Raw genomic sequence first — 16,491 nt, 5'->3', positions numbered from 1 at the left:
ATGGTGGTGATGTATTCTTAGGGGATGACAGGAAGGCTAGAATCGTTGGTCATGGAAAATTCAAGTTGAAGTTGCAAGGACGAAGGATTAGAACACTTCCAAGTGTTATTCATAATCCTACATTGGTCAGAAATATGATTTCCGTAAACAAGTTGAATGATGCAAGTGTAAAAACAATGTTCGAGAAAGATACCTACAAGATGGTTCGAGGATCACTGGTATTGATGTGGGGATTTCAGATTGGAACTCTGTACAAGCTTTAGGGTAGCACTATTATTGATGGTTGCAACAGTTCTGTGGTTCATGAAAGTGGAGAATAAAATATAGTGGTCTCTGGAGAAAAGACCATGCTATGGCATCAAAGGCTTGGACATATGGGAGAGAAGGGCCTTTGAATACTTCATCGTAATGGTATGGTAGAAGGTATGTCTAATTTCTCTCTATATTTTTATTTTTGTGAAAATTTTGTATATGGGAAGCATAATCGAGTGAGTTTCCCCTCTAGTGCGAAGAGGGAGAAAAGGATATTAGAGCTTGTGCATAGTGATGTGTTTGGACCTATGTCAGTTCCATCACTAAGTAAGTTTGTGTACTATGTATCATTTATAGATGACTTCTCAAGGAATACATGGAAATATTTCCTTAGGAAGAAATATGAAGTCTTTGATAGGTTTAAAGAATTTAAGGCTCTAGCAGAAAACCAAATAGAGAAGAAGATAAAGGTGTCGAGGACATATAACAGTGGAGAGTTTTGCAAGAAGGGATTTGAAGAGTTCTGTAAGAAGTGTGGTATAACACGATAGAAGACTAATCCATACACACCTCAGCAAAATGCAGTTGCAGAAAGAATGAATAGGACATTGATGGAAAATTCAAGAAGCATGCTCAGTGGTGCCGGGTTAGGACATGAATTCTGGGCAGAGGCGGTGGAGACTGCATGTTACACGGTCAACACATCACCTTCATCAATGTTGGAGGATAAGACTCCATAAGAGGTATGGAATGGTAAGAAACCTTCTCTTTGAGGAGAAATGAACAAAGCTGGATAGTAAATATGAAAGGTGCATATTTATTGGGTATAAGGATGGTTTAAAAGGTTATAAGATTTGGAACCCAGAAACAAGGAAGGTTGTGTACAATTGAGATGTGGTGTTTAAAGAGGTGAAAGATGTTATTAAACATGAAGTCCTATGAAAGGAACCTGAGAAGATAGGGTTTGAGCTAAAGGAGGAAGAATCTGACTCTACAGTGGAAGAGGAATCAAAGGATGAAGAGCCACAAACTCCAACTATGAGAAGATCAGTTCGAGAAAGAAGGAAGACAAAAAGGTATAGTCCATCTACTTTCTGTTCAAATTTTTCTTGGTCTATTAATGATGATAATCCCAGATCTGTGAGGAAGTAGTAGATTCAGAGGATGGAAAACTCTTGAAAGAGGCCACGGTTGATGAAATGGCATCTTTGCACAAGGATGTGGCTTGGGATCTAGTGGAGTTTCTGGCTGGAAGGAAACCCATTGGAACAAAATCGGTGTTTAAGAAGAAGGTGAATGCAAAAGGCAAGGTGGAGAAATAAAAATCTCAGTTGGTGGCAAAAGGTTATTCCTAGGTGCCAGGAATTGATTTTGGTGATATTTTTTCTCCTATTTCCAAGGTAGCTTCTATTAGATTACTTTTATCTGTTACTGTTTCTTTTGATTTTGAGGTAGAACAGATGGATGTGAAGACAAAATTTATTCATGGGGATCTACAAGAAGAAATCTACATGAAGCTTCCTGAAGGTTTTGTGGTGAAGGGTAAGAAATAACTAGTATGCAAGTTAAAAAAAGTCTCTGTATGGGTTAAAACAGTCACCAAGGATGTGGTATCAGAAATTTGATACATTTATATGGGGACTTGGCTTCACCAGAAGCAAAAAAAATCATTGTGTATATTTTAAATTAATTGGTGACCATGTTATTTATCTTCTCTTGTATGTGGATGATATGTTGCTGGTTGGAAATGACAAAGAAATTATCCAGGATTTGAAGACCCAATTGTTCTCCAAATTCGACATGAAAGATCTTGGTGCTGCAAACTATATTTTGGGCATGGAAATTAAAAGAAATTGGGCAAATAGGAAGATTTGATTAAACAAGAGGAAGTATGTCGAGACAATACTGCAGAGGTTTACTATGCAGGATAGTAAACCGATGAAGGTTCCTATTCATGTAGGTGTAAAGTTATCTGCTAAACAGTGTCCCAAGACACAAGAAGAGGAAGACAACATGCCTCGTGTTCCATATGCAAGTACAGCCGGTAGCCTGATGTATGAAATGGTCTGTACTAGACCAGACATTGCACATGAAGTGGGAGTATTGAGATTATGGTCTGTGCTACCAAGGAATACCAAGATTGGACAGAGTTTTATACATCCGTGGCTTTGTTGACACAAATTGGGCTAGAGATCTAGATCAGAGAAGATATACAAGTGGGTATGTGTTTAACCTATTTGGAGGTGCAGTCAGTTGGATGAGTAAGGGGCAATCTGTAGTGGCACTTTCAACTACAAAGGCAGAATACATGGCAACTATTCATGCAAGCAAGGAAGCAGTTTGGTTGCAGATATTATGTTCAAGTATGGGGTTAGTAAAATGAGCTATAAGGATAGACTGTGATAGCCAAAGTGCATTTTTCTTGGCAAAGAACCCTGCTTATCATTCAAAGACAAAGAACATTGATGTTCAGTATCGCTTTGTGAGGGATATGGCCGAGGAGAAAAAGGTGTTGCTGGTAAAGGTGGACACTTTGAAGAATATTGCAAATGCATTGACAAATTCTGTGAGCACTGAGAATTTGTCTTGGTGTAGAGAAACAATGGGCATTGTAGGGTTGGATCAATAAGTACGCTCTCTTGTGGAAAGAAAAAAACAAGTGGGAGAATGTTGGGTGTGTGTTATATTTTTTCCATGACTACCCCACGTGTTGGGTGCAGTAGGGGGGCAATAGCCCCCCTGCACAATGTCTGGGGCAGTGCCCCAGGAATTTTTTTGGACCCTATATTAGGTGGGCAGACCTACCTATGGTTTTGTGCATGGATTTCGCACATGGTTTTGGGCATGATGGTTTTCTATCCATGGTATTTTGTAGATCCGGTCAAGGGAACTACACTTATGTTCTAATCCAAAGGGTTAATGGATTGGGGTTTATGGATGCTTAATCATGTATATATATGTATTGTAACATTGAAAGGAATATAATGAAAAATCAATTTGGTAGCCCCTATTTTGGGATACATGGGAAAATATCTGTGTATATTTGTTTTATGTTTTAAGCTCTCGCCATTGTTTATTTTTTGTTTTTTAGAATTCAGATTCAAGTAATTTTTGTACAGGGTTAAAACCTACACTCTTTATTATCCAACACATAAATTTTGTTCCTCAATCTGACTAAGCCATCTACGATGAGGTGATACTCCTCACCCCATTATTTTAATCTTTGCTTCAGTTGTTGGTACTTATCATCATGTTTCCCTTCCAGCAAATCTATCCCATAAGAACTCACAACCGAAATATGATTCACCTACATTCTCCTACTGAGAGCATTTGTAACACTATTCTCCTTTCCCTTAATTTATATGATCTGAAAGTCAAACTCACTAAGGGTATCCGACCATCTAGCTTTCTTGACATTCATATTGGGTTGGTAAAAAAAGTACCTCAGTCAACTATGATCACTCATCAGAATAAACCTCCTTTGAAGAAGATAATTCCTCCACATCTTGAAGGCATGCATGATAACTTCCAACTCAAGATCGTGATTCACATAGTTCTGCTCGTGCTTATTCAACTTCCCTAACACATAGCATTCCACCTATCCTTCCTACACCAGGACTCCACCAAGTCCTCCTTTTCAAGAATCTGTATGAACCAAAAACTCTTTATCGAGATCTACAATATTTAAGACTGGAGAATTTGTAAGCAAATGCTTCAACTTCTCAAAACTAGTTGAACACTCCTCAGTCCATTCAAACTTATTTCCTTTTTGCTGCAAAGATGTAATATGATAGGAAATCCATGAGAATTTCTTGATGAACGTCCTATAATAACCTTCTGGTCCCATAAATGATCTTTCCTCATCCACATTCTTAGGAGTTATCCATTCCATGATATCTTTAATATTTTTTGGGTCCACTACTATGTCTTCCTTGGAAATAACATGCCCCAAATAATGAACTTCAGTCTAAAATAAACTGCACTTGCTGAGCTTGGCATATAATTGATGCTCTCTCAACAATCTCAATATTGTTTCCAGGTGTTCTACATGATCTTCCTCATTCTTAGAGTATAACAATATATCATCAATAAATACTATCACAAACTTGTCCAGATAAGGACACAACACACTGTTCATCAAACAAATGAAAGTAGCTAGAGTATTAGCAAGAAAAAAAGGAACCAATACGAACTCATAATTCCCATACCTGGTATAGAATGCGGTATTTTAAATATCTTCTTTGATGCACACTTGATGATATCCTCATCTCAAGTCAATACTTGAGAAGATTGTTGCTTCCTTCAACTGATCAAACAAATCATCAATCCTCGAAAAAGGATACATGTTCTGGATAGTCTCCTTTTTCAACTGCCTGTAATCAATGCACAACCTGAGAGTATCGTCCTTCTTCTTTATAAACAACATTGGTGCACCCTAAGGAAACATAATTTGCCTAATTTATCCCTTATTAATCATTTCCTTACACTGCAACTTCAATTCCACCAACTCTGGAATACTCATTTTGTAGGGTTCCTTTGACATTGGTGTTTCTTTTGACATCAAATCCATAGAGAAAACCACTTCCCTATGAGGCGATAACTCTGAAATATCTGTTGGAAATACATCCTGAAACTATTGCAAAACAAGATACCTATTCAAATATTATCATCCTCAACATCCTTCCCTTTGTCACTGGAAATATGAACTACAAATAATACACATCCTTTCCTGCGATTGTGCTTTGCCTACATAGTTGTAGTCATTCTCACTGATGTAGGCTTCTTCTTTCCCTGCAATATTCTTCTCTCTTCATCGTCATCCAGACACTCAATATACTTATCATAGCAATCTACTTTAGTCCTATGAACATACAACCAATCCAGGCCCAAAAACACACTGTATGAACCCAAAGGAAGAAAATTTAGGTTTTTTGAAGTAGACATACCATTCAACTCAAATGCACAATATCTCAACCAATGATGAACTCTTCTCTTGGTTCCTATAGCCAGTTTCACTAACCAAGGCTCTACATGCACTTATTTGCTCAAGCCACACTTATCCACCAGGTCGGGACTGATATAACTATAGTTAGATCCATTATCAATCAAAATGGAAATAACTTGATTAGAAAGCTTGCCTTCGATAATAAATTTGAGGAATACTTTGCTCAACATCTCCCACTATTTGCACCTCCTAAGAACTATAAATCTAGGGTATTCCATCCCATTGTTGAGGAAAATATATCCCGCGATGCTCTCCACCACAAGTCCAACACTACAAAGGCTTCCTGCCATCACCTTTATTCTGCTCCTCAGGCTGAGACCCATGTCCTCTATCAACTACATTGACCTTCTTGTATAATGTTGGATTCTCCTTAGTACCTGCATCTTGAGGTCTTCCTTGCTTCCTATCCCACTTTTCTTTAATCTTACCATCCCCCTTCCAATCACACTTAGGCTCAGACTTATGCTTAGATTGTTCATAACAAGGCTTCATATTTCCAATGACTTCCTCCAATGACTGAGGCTCATCATACTCAATTTGATCCTTAAATGCTAAAGGCAACCTGATGAATATTTGAACCTTTGTTTTCTCATCCTTAAGGTATGGCACATACCTCAACAACTCTAGAAACTTATTCGTATACACTTTATCTCTCATAGGCCCCATTTTAAGCTCATAAAACTCCTTATCTTTTCCATTGTAATCTCTCTCAGACAAGTAATTTTTTATGAAGAGTCTCTTAAAATCACGCCAACTCAACTCATTTTTCCTAGTACCTCTAACATTCTTCGCATCTTAACACTAGATATTTGATCTTCCCTTGAGACTGAAAAAAACTATCTTGGCTTTCATATTCTTTGAATAGTCACCCAAATCAAAGAAATTATTCATCCTAATTAGCCATGTTTCTACATATTCTGGTTTCTTTAGCTCTCCACTCCTCATATAAGGATGATAACGGTGATGACCATGATGTCTCTATGATCTAGAACTAGAATAGAACCCATAACCACTACATCTCTTGTCAAGTGTATCTAACCATTTGCCACCTTTGACTATGTCATCCTTGTCCAACATTTGTCCTCCATCAGATTTGTTGCCATATGCCCCATTAGTCCTTTCCTCTTGCCCATAACTGATTCTTAGTTGTCCATATATTTGCAAATATGATAAGCTTTGAATGATGACTTCATTTACCTCTGCTTTGGCAAGCCTTTCTTGTCACTGAATTATCCTTTCATTATCTACCTTGCAACTTCTGATTTATGCCTTCAGACTTCTCAAGGTATTTTCTATGTTAGGAGAACACTCTTTCGCATGTTGCTTTGCTTATCTATAAGGAGAGTCACGTGAACTGTAATCCACCATTCTTCTTTTCATCTTTGATCTTCTTCTTCCTACAAACATACCATGTCAGATAAACCAAACATAATCATAATCAAACATACCTTAGTGAATTTCAGGGGAGGCTATCTCGTCTACACAATTAGTCCATATTAACATGATATACATGTATATACACTCACAATGACACCAACATATCAACCTGTTGACATCATCTCAATCATCATAACACAACAACATCATCATGATGACACAAAATTGCAATAATGACCATTAAAATGCATGCATAGAAAACATATTGACAACTAACATGAAAATTTCATAACAATCACACTTAGCCCATACCATGCAAGTGTTTAAACCTGGAATCTTTGATACCACCCTGTAACCACCCCTCCCACATTTACGCAAATTCACAAGCTTGTTGCGGCCAACATGAGATGAGTGTCACTATGACATGACTCGACCTACAATGTTCTAGTTAAGGAAGTCAGGCCTACAAACTGACCACAAAATGACATCCTATGCGGACTACAGATCACTGAGGAGATCAAAAACCAACCCAGGTGGTCAATCCTTGATATGGAACCTTTTTTCACTAACCTATCACCCCAACTGCACACACAACAAGGAAAGGGTGTGGTTATAGGCCTCCAACCGCACACATAGGCCTACTCCCATGCAGTTATGGCTTAAATTCTTCAATTTAGTGCCTGCGGTCCCAAGATATGAGCCAATTTTCCAGGCTAGCCTCCAGACCACTTCCCATAACTTCCTATAACTTTCCATAATCATATTTAACATGATGGAAAAGCTAAACATTCAAACTTGAATCAGAAACTTGACTTAGACTACCTAGAACACACTAGATATTTCATCAAACATATGGAAAACATGTAAGCTACAGGTCATGAATGCATATTTGATCATAAACTGGTATTCTTCATCTGATAATTACCAAGAAGGCTCCAAGCCCTCTCTAACTAGATCCAATAACACTTGTTATTCCATGCAGTCACTAACCATTCAATAACTTATCAAAACATGTCAAGAGACATAGATATAATACATCATATAACCAACATATAACCATCAAATAACCAACAATATAAATCATGGAAAAGCAACAATAACATCACCATCATAATCAATATAAATTATCATAGATCACAATAGGAAAATATCTCATATTAACATGTTAAAATGGAAACCAAGTTAGGGACTGCCATGTACCACCTGACCATAGATTGGGCTGAACCAAATATCTCTTTAATCCAATCACCCACATGCCATATTCCAAGCATGAATGTGGTATCTCATGGAATAACCAAAACAAAACCAAACTAGGGCTTCTAAAGGCCAAACCACCTCAACCCTCAATCACATGATTCCACCTCTATGGCCCATAAATCACTAAAATCAATCAGATCGGTATCTACCCAAGTTATCCATGGCTCTAGGAACTAGTAACTCAATCCACAACCTTGCAGGGATCCAGAGCATTTGTTCCAATTACAGTTGTAGGGACTATTAACTCAACCCACCAAGGGCTCCAGAGCATTTGTCCCAACCAACAACTCCATGAACTAGTAAATCAACCCAAGTTGTTCTAGGGCTTCCAGAGCATTTGTTCCAACCCACAACCATCGAGACCTTGAGCACCAATTAGAAAAACAAGTGAAAGAAACCCACAACACCATGGCTATCTAGAAAATGGCAAGGTCCACTGTCAATTCAGGAAAATCTCCATGCCAATGAAAACACATAAGCATAGAATCACATGCATATATCATGCATCCAAAAACCAGCAAGGAAATCACACATGAAACATGTTACCTACAAAGAAATCTAGCTGTAGTTGTTGATCCAACTGTTCCTTTGTGTTCCCTGCTTTTCTTTGCCTTCTTTCTCCAAATCCAAGTGGATGCTAGAGCACTCCAAGCATGCTCCAAGAATTCTCTAAGTGGAAGAGTATGAGAGAACAAGGATAAATTGACAAAATGATATGAACTGATCCTCCGAAACCTTTTTATCATTGAGGCCTCTATTTTCTTCATTTTCCTTCATTTTTCCTCAAATTTAATTTGCATGCAAATTTGTGTCTCTTCACCTTCCTTTTCTACTATTTTCCTTTATTTTCATAAATAAATGCCAATTATTGCCTCTTCTCCTTTACCAATTTCCATAGCCATTAATTAATCACAAGTGATTCCCAATAAAGTGTTTTTCCCAACATTCATCTTGGAATACATTACCCATGAACTTGGACTTTTTTTTTTACATGGAAAATCAACTAGGGGTTGTTACACACATGGCAAGTTCATACATACATGGCAGGGATTAAATGGTTAACTTTAAATGGCATAACTTTTGGTACGAGCCTCAAATCGAGATAAAATTTATGTTGCCAAAAATCTCTTGATGAGATAGATGCAATGTTTTTATCTAGATTTAATTCCACTAACTTTGGGAAATAATAAATTTTGTAATTCCATTTCCATAACTAAATCATGGAGTTCAAGTTAGATAAAAGTAACACCTTCCATCAACCTAGAAAACTATAATGGGGTGCAAGGGAGTGTTACAAAAGTCCACTAGTTAAAAATAGAAAGAGCACTAAGAAGCTTCCAAGGAAGGGAAGAAGAAGTGGTAAGGTAGAAGGAAAAGAGAAAAAATGTCCTCTACACATCAGTGCAAGGATCCTAGCAATCATTAAAATTATTGCAACATCGATGGTCACATAGAGGAGAAGTGTTGGAAATAACATCTAGAACTAAACCCGAAGAACTAGAAGAAGGATGGGAAGAAAAAGAATATTCTCACCACATATTTGAGAAATCAAGAAGAAAGCATCTCTAATTTGGATGAGAATGTAGTCTACACACCCATGCAAAAGGAGGTGAATTTGAATATCCTTCATTACTAGGAAGAGAAGGACATGAAAAATCTCCTTCATATTAAGATCTATGTCAAAGAAGAAAATGATCAACGCCTTTCTCAACTTAGGTTCATAGATTAACATCATAATAGTGGATCTAGTCAACAAACTTGAATTGGAGGCTTGTGAGCATCCATTGGGATGGGTTAATAAGGATGCAAAAGTCAAGGTAACAAAACGATATAAATTTTTTTCTATTACTGCTATTTTATGAATGAAGTAGAACTAGATATAGCTCCACTTTATGTATGTGGAGTTGTGTTTGGGAGTTCCTCTATGTATATGTGGGATGAAATCTTCATGAAGACATCCAACCAATACCACCTCATCAAGGATGGTAATTAATTCATCATAAAAAACAAAAAGTAAACTCTAAATTCCATTGATAAGAGCCAACCAAGCCAAGAAAATGATTAGTTCTGGCATTGCGTATGCTTTACTATTTTTAAGAGAAAATTAATCTAGTGAGGAGTCAATAAGGAAAAATGAATCCTTGGAGGGTTGTGCTAAAGAAAGAAAAAAACAACTTGAAGGGTTGTACAAGCATACGAGGGAGTGTTCCAAGAGCCTAAAGATATACCACCAAGGGAGAAGTGGAGCATGAGATGCAATTGTTGTCAGACCCTCCATTGCCAAATATTAGGCTGTAAAAACAATTCATTCTATGAGCAAGAAAAGTGTATAAATAGCTACAATAACTAGTGGAGAAGGGTGTGATTCAACTAAGTACCTCACTTTGTGTGTCACCCATCATAATTATTCCAAATAAGAACAGGAATTGGAAAATGTGCATCAATTCAAGAGCATTAAACGACATTATGCTCAAGGATAGCGACCCCCTACATAGGATTGATGATCTATTATATCAATTGTAAAATGAAAATTACTTCACCAAGATGGATTTAAAACTAGAGTATTACCAAGCACAAGTCAATGAAGAAGAAAACTAGAATACAACCTTCAAAATCAGAAAATATTTGTATGAGTGGTTGGTCATGCCATTTGGTCTATGCAATGCACTAGCTACTTTCATGGGATTAATGAATGATGTATTGCACACTTATCTAGATTTGTTTGTTATCGTTTATTTGGATGATATACTAGTTTATAGTGTTATATGGGAAGAGCACATCTCACAGTTGATGCAAGTAAAAGAGACTTGAAGAATCACTAGCAACTGGAAAATATCAAGAAATGTGAGTTTGCATGATAGACTTTAATTTGGTGTATATAGGCTATGTGACGTTGAAATATGTAACTAGGTTTAGTCTTCATAATGACATATGTAATCATGATTTTATGTATTTGATGTAATAAGAAAAATAATTTTTTTTTTTTTATTTATCTTTATCTTGAGGTATGGAAAACATGCTCAAGAAAAGAAAAAAAAATAGGTCAAGCTCTCATTGTGAGCTTCTAGGCCACTGTCATGTATGAAAGAGCTATTTGGGGCATGTTACATATTGTAAAGAAATTTATTTGAGTCAATGTTAGAATCAAGAGACCCTCTGGGACCTCATCAAAAGTGCTACAACAAGTCGGCCTTCAAAAAGAGAAATCAATCTATCTAGAAGGACATGTCGGCCTAGGAATGATGATATGTCGGCCTAATTGCATGGGTGTGAAGAATATATATAGGAGGAATCAGACTCACTTAAGGAGGCATACATACTTCATTAAAGATGTTTGATAAAAGGAATAAAGAGACCTAAAGAAGAGCGAAGAGAAGGAGATCAAGGGAAGAATGAAATCACTATATTTCTAATCTGTTTTGGGGCTAATCTACTCACACGTGTGAGTTCTAGGGCATTATTTTTTCCTACAGTAAGGACAAGTTGCAGACCTAAAAAAAAATCAAAATTTTAGCAAGAAAAGGATCACTCTTGAGGGCCAGATTTGCAAGAAGAAGAGTCCAATCAAAGCAAAGGAGAGAAGCCTTCTAATCAACTCATACGTATGAAGGAATAATCACTACAAGAGGCCAAGAATTGCAGGCAAAATTCACAGTCAAAGTTACAAGTTCAAGGTTTTGGGTCAATGAAGAAATTACAATTGCATCAAGGTACAATCAAGCTAAAATTGCAGAAAGATAGTCAAGGTGTTGGAAGGTCAAAGTCAAAGATAAGTAATGAGCATCAAAATTGACATGACAAAAGAGGCAAGGTTGACTTGGTCTTTGAGGAGTCTTAGTGAAGGGTCTAGGTCTTCGAATTCATCAATTGAAGATTCTATAAGAAGAAGAATTCATGTGGGTTTTCCTCCTAGATTGGAGAGGTTTTGGAAATAGTTGATCGCCTATATATTGTATTCTTTATCTCATTCTTATTTATGATTTGATAGTTGTTTGATAATAGAAAACACTAATAATAAAAAATAAAAAGATGTTAATCAAGTAAAGAAAAAATACATCACAAACAATTTCCATGTAAGAAAAATCACCTACACTTGTTGCCCCTATATTTCTCAACATGGTATCAAAGCTAAGGTGTCAAGTCAAGGAAGGGTAGCTCAATAACGGATACTCAAGGACCAAAGTTCTAGAAGATTATCAAGGGTATTAATCATCAAGAAAATCCTCCTTCAAGTCATTTCAAAGACAAGGATTACATCATCATCTTGAAGGAAGTCAATAATAGAAGGTCTCAAAAACTCTAGTTTCTACACTTGAAGCATTCTTGGAAACTTTGCTCAATTATCAAATCAAAGAAGGAGACCACAAAAAGAACCTACCTCTGCTCAATTAAAAGAGATATGAAAATCAAATAATATTGAAGTATACTCATCCAAGAAAAGCAAGAATAAAATCGGTGTCCTCATCATCAAGGCTTCAAGGTTTGATCAAGTTCTGGATTCTCAAGTTCTGACCTCAAAACAATGAAGAAATTACAATGAAATATATCATTGTCTCAAGAAGTGGAAGACCTAATTTAAACATTCAAAAGCAATCTGAGTCCTTTGAAAATAAATTTGAACATCTGGGCCTTTAGGAAAAGGGTTGTCTATATCACCCCAAGAACCAACAACCTCAAAACTAATTTTATGGGCATCCTCAAGGAAAAATAGAATTGCTCAAGAATATCACTAAAATTCACTAATTTCATATCTCGAATTCATGGATAATCAAATCCTTGTAATACTAATAAGTTCAAGCACCAATCATATAATCATGCTTGTAGCATGATCATTCATTCAAAAGGACTGATAATCATCTATATATTTTTAGTAAAGCAGTCAATTCAAGGATAAGTGCAACAATATGGATCCCCATTATGAATTTATGTTTCACAGAAGACCTATAGCCATCAAGGTAGCATAAAGGAGCTAAAATCATTCCTTGTCTTAAATAATCCCTTGAAGAAGCATGTGTGAAAATTTCAAATTGGAATCCTATTGCAGCAACTAGAAATTATTCTCCTAATTGTTAATTTAATTTAACAATTTATTTGTTGTTTGCTATGACAACTACTGAATAAATCACACTGCAATCTACACAAATAAAAATTGTGGAAGAATAAATGCTAGCACACACACATAAAATAACACAATTAGTTTTGGACAATAATCCCCGGAAAAATCCAACTTGGGAAAACCAGTGTAGCAGCTGAGGGTTTTATGATTATGCAGTAGTGAAATAATCTAAGGACAATCTCGATGTCGAATACTGGAAATCCTGCAGAGAAAATACTGACAAAAATCTAGTGAGGAATTTTCCTCACCCCACAGGAAAATCCAGGCTCTAAGTGTAACTCCGTGTGAGCCATCCAAACTGCCTCTGCGTTGGCTCTGCATCACCCTACCACAGTCCCTTCTGCACTCATTTTGGACCAAAATCTCCTCAAGCCATCTATTATGTTGTTTCTGTGAAAATGTCTCTCCTTGCCCCGTGGAACCTTTGTCTAGATTTTGGCACTGAAACTTGGCTTTCCCCAGCATAATCAAAACTACCTCAAGAAGCTACTACATTTCCACAGCATGAGCCTCTCTGTGGCTCTTCTTCCTCTCTGCAAATGCACTCACAGGATCTGAAATCTACCTCCAACTTCACTGTTTCTTCCCCTCTCTCAGTGCTTCGATCTCTATCTCTCTCTCCAGCAATTGACTGCTACTACTCTGGAAATTGATCTACCAAGAAAATCAAAATTTTTAAGTGTCTCGATTGATATCTCCATCACCAAATCAACCTCCTCTTATAATCCATTGTTGAAGCACCAACGACCAATATTAAAACATAGTCGATGGCTAGGATCATCTCTGGATCAATCCGTGTGAGTTTTTGAATGATTTTCACCTTGAATTAATTAACCATGTTCACTAATTTTGGACTTAGGAAATATTTAAAAATGGGTTAATAATATAATTAAGTCATTTCTAGGTGGAATTTCCAAAAATGATTCTTGGAAATACTGAGGGGGGGGGGGGGGGGGGTGAATCAGTATTTCTTATTATTTTTTTAAATTGTTCTAGTGATTGCCAAATGCATATATAGATATGTATATGTATACACATAACGCAGAGGTCAACAGCTGGAATTAATGCTTTTATTAAAACTCAAGACAATGCAATGAAATAAATACAATATAAGTATAAATCTAATTGTGAATAGTTTCCAAGCTCCAACTTGGACTTTAGTGAGGCTCCAACCTCCAGAGCACCAACTCTGTTTTGCAGTGGTTCTGCACTTAGGAGCACCTACCCCCAATGAATTCAGTCCTGTTCAGTTCTGAGGCTCCAACCTCTTGGGCTCCAACCTAATCTTGGTATACACTAGTATGCTGTTGCACTCTATTCAGCTGATGTTCACTCACTCCTACTCTCCTGCCTCTACTACTACTGCTGCCTCTATAGCCTCCACTGCTTTTTCTGCCTCTTTTGCCTCTGCTACTTCTACTACCTCACCCTGATCTAGGTGGATGTTGGTGGCCACCCACCTATCCCATTTGGACCCCCACAACTGTCTCTTTCAGTTTTTCAGTTTCCTTAATTATAGCACATTTTACTATTTTTAGCAGTTTTTCGGGTCCTAAACTTCCGGAGCCGTTTTGAGGCCCTAAACGACGTTTTTTGGGAAATCTACCACCAGCGATTTTTTTGTCAAAAAATCGTCTTTTCCGTCGTAGTACTCGGAGAGATCTTTCCAAAGGGCTATCATGCGCGTCAAACGGAGATATTACAACCAATTCACAACCCCGGGAAGTTGATGTACCAACTTACCCAAAAACGGGGCCCACAATTTGGTGTTTCATCTTCTAGGGTTAGATTTTGGGATGTGAAGGGTTTTCCATTGTTTCTCAACAATAAATATGCCTTCGAGCCTCATTGTAACACAGTTGAGAACAGTTTAGAGGCATGTAGCCGCCACATCTCTTCTCAGAGATAAGCTAGCATCACCCTAGCTGGTTTATTTCCATTTTTGTTTGTAAGCATATTTCAGTGTTTTACAGTAATGAAATGAAGTATTATTTCCGTTGCATATCTATCTTTATGGTTATGTCTGTATTTTATTGCGTTCCTGTTTAAATCCGGATCACACCCTCTAGTTCTTCACCACAATAACAACACCAACAGTTCTCTGTTTTTACTGTTTTATACATTCTCATGCCTTTGCCCATTTGTTTCTGCTTTCCACTACCTCTTTGGCTTCCTCCTCGGTTGTTGTCATTTCCTCTGACTCGCTTGATCTTTCAACTTCCCTCCTTGGTCGCTGTGGCTTCCTCTATGTTGGCTTTCCATTCAACTTCTTGGCTTTATGGTCACTATGTGTTAAAACTGTAATCCAAGCCCCTTTTTTTCAATGATAACAGTCATCCACCGAGATTGTTTTGTTTAACAGACATGCCACGTCCTATCACAATCGCAATCGACATGATTCTAGCCTTTTGAACTATCGGAACCATTATCATATGCATTTTGGCCCTTCAAACCGCGCGCAAGGAAAATATGTAAATACACAGGAAGTATGAGCAAAAATAGGTGAAAAGGCTAAAGGGCAAACTTCAAGAGTTATTTTACTCGCATCTATTCCATATCAGGTCCGCCACATATATCGCAATCAGAAATCAAGGTTTCCAGGGTCCTTTATACATCGAGCCCATGGCATCGCCGATGGCTGATGGTCGATCCTCCTGTTGGATGCATATTATATAAACGGTTTTTGATAAGTCCATTGGATCCATACCTCTATCGCAATCGGAAGATTTAACATCCCTTCGAGACTAGCGACACAGTGGATGCGATATAGCATTCAACCATAACACATTGTCGCATCGGGTCTGCGTATGATTGCCTGTCACATCAGTCAAAAAACACGTGAAGTTAAACCTGGCTTTCCGATCATTCATCAGGCGATCCGACGACGTTCTCGCTTCCTGATCTCGCGAACCGCCCACGCGTTAACTCACGATAAAGCGATTTTTTCCCTGTCCCATCTGCCACGTGTCACCTGGTGATTGTGATTGCTCGCCCGTGTATGATTACCTCGCACCCTCCAAAGGCGGTGCGAACAATATCGTTTACCGCCATCCCCACTCGCTATCTCCCGTGCATCTTTATCGTCCGGTAGTTGTCGGATCTTTTCGCTGGAAATCTGACGGCGCATGTTTGTTTGCTGTTAAATGCTTCCACTGCTCCTCCGATAGTGTTAAACACATATATGCATGATTTTTTCCACCGATAGTGTTATGGACTCTCGATAGTGTTTAAATGCATGCATATATATGTGTTTTCTCCTCTGATGGCTCCCGATAGTGTTATCTATGGCTATATGGCTCCCGATAGCTGTGTCTACTTCCTCTGTGGCTCCAATAGCTCTGTTTGTTGTGTCCCATGGCTCTGTTTGCTATATATATGCTCTGTTCTGGCATATATATATGTTATATATATGGCTCCTCCGTTTTCTCTGTTTGCTCCGTTTGCTCCTCTTCTTTGGCTCTGCCTGCTCCTCTCGTCTCCATCT

Source organism: Pinus tabuliformis, chromosome 5_1 (genome assembly GCF_031772625.1).
Source record: "Pinus tabuliformis cultivar Carrire ecotype Pingquan chromosome 5_1, CPIR1, whole genome shotgun sequence".
Lineage (NCBI taxonomy): Eukaryota > Viridiplantae > Streptophyta > Pinopsida > Pinales > Pinaceae > Pinus > Pinus tabuliformis.
Note: the sequence above shows the minus strand (reverse complement) of the source record.